Below are 1,614 nucleotides of genomic sequence, written 5' to 3'. Positions count from 1 at the left end.
GGGGGGGAGAGACAGAGAGAGAGAGAGAGAGAGAGAGAGAGAGAGAGAGAGAGAGAGAGAGAGAGAGAGAGAGAGAGAGAGAAGGAGAAGAAGGAAGAGGAGGAGGAGGAGGAGGAGAAGGAGGAGGAGGAAGAGAAAAAAGGAAGGGGAAGGGAGATGGAAGTGTGAGGGAAGGAGACAAGATCGTGAGCGTGAGACGGACAGTGGTGCACGCGTGAGCTGGAGCAGGGGGTGGGGTGTGTGGCGTGTGGCGGGGAGATTGAGGCCAGCGGGAGCGGAGTTCACTAGAGCTGGAGTGGGTGTGGATGTGTTACAGAATCTTCAAGCTATTGGCCTTTGGCTTGGTCAAGGGGGGAGAGCTGTCCAGGGTCCTGAGATCGGCTCTACGCACTCCCTTACTCAGAATTGCCTTAGCGAAAACAGCAAGCTTTTGGAGACATGAAGGGATGAAGGGTGGCGGAGCAGAGCTTTATTAATTCATTTTTTCTGATCTTTCTTGTTTGAGAACTGATTTTGGGTTAGCATGGGGGTAGTCTTGAAGAAAGGGGGAGGAAGAGCTACTGAGGGCCGTGCTTTCTACCCATCCCAGTACTGGGAGTTGAAGGGGCAAGATCCGGGGGGTTGGAAGTAGAAGTGAGGGAGGGATTAGGGGAAGGCAAGACAAGCAGCGGAACCTCGGGTGGATGCTGCTGGCCTTTTGGAGAGGAAGCGGCAACCTTTTCTAACGGAATGTGTGTGTGTAGAGAAAGGGGCATGAGTGGTATTGACGGACTCATTTTAGCTCTTTAGTAGAGTCTAATGCCAGTTTAGTGAGCCGCTTCAAACCCCAGGGGAGCGCCCTTTGCGCTGCAGCTGACCGCACAGTAGGAGGATGGAATGTATCTGAGAGAGAGGAGGCTGGAGTGAGAGATCTCGGTTTTGACCAAGGCAATTAAATTCCACGCGGGAGACTGTTACCGTAGAGTCCAGGTCTGAGGAGAAACAAATGAATGTCTCTTAGGAGGGGAATACATCTGTGAGTTCTTAGGCTTGGGGAGGTTGGTGTTTCAGGGTCACAGTTTGGCCTTGGCCTACAGAAGCTAAGGGAACAGACACGGCTGAGGAATTAAACGTGGCTTGTTTGCGTGAAGCACACCATGAGAGAAAGAGAATAATTGAAATTCGAGGTGTCTCAAATTCAGATGTATGTCTGTTTTCCAAACCAGAGCTGAGAGGCACTGGCTATGCTGGGGCCTACAGCCTATTTAAAAAAATTTGTGATCAGAGGAAAAAGACCACCACCAAAAAGGATGTTCAAAGGAACAGGATGGGAGAAGAGCGCTGTCATTTTTGATATCCTGGTGAAAATCAGGTCTCCCTCTCTTAATAATGAAAGAATAAAAGTTAGATGCTTTCCTCACTCAATGGCCCCAGCGATTTCTAGTTGGAACAAAGGCAAGCAACTCTGTTGATCAAGCTGTCCTTGAAAGCTCCAACTTACACATGTAGCTACCATTTTAGTTGGCTTTCTACAGCATATACTCTAGTATAAGAGACGAATAATTAACTATCTTTAGAGGAATTGGTCGTCTTTGTACATCTCTCTTTGTATGCACATCTTTATACTAATGTTTA

Source organism: Gracilinanus agilis, chromosome 5 (genome assembly GCF_016433145.1).
Source record: "Gracilinanus agilis isolate LMUSP501 chromosome 5, AgileGrace, whole genome shotgun sequence".
NCBI lineage: Eukaryota > Metazoa > Chordata > Mammalia > Didelphimorphia > Didelphidae > Gracilinanus > Gracilinanus agilis.
This window is presented reverse-complemented; position numbering follows the sequence as displayed.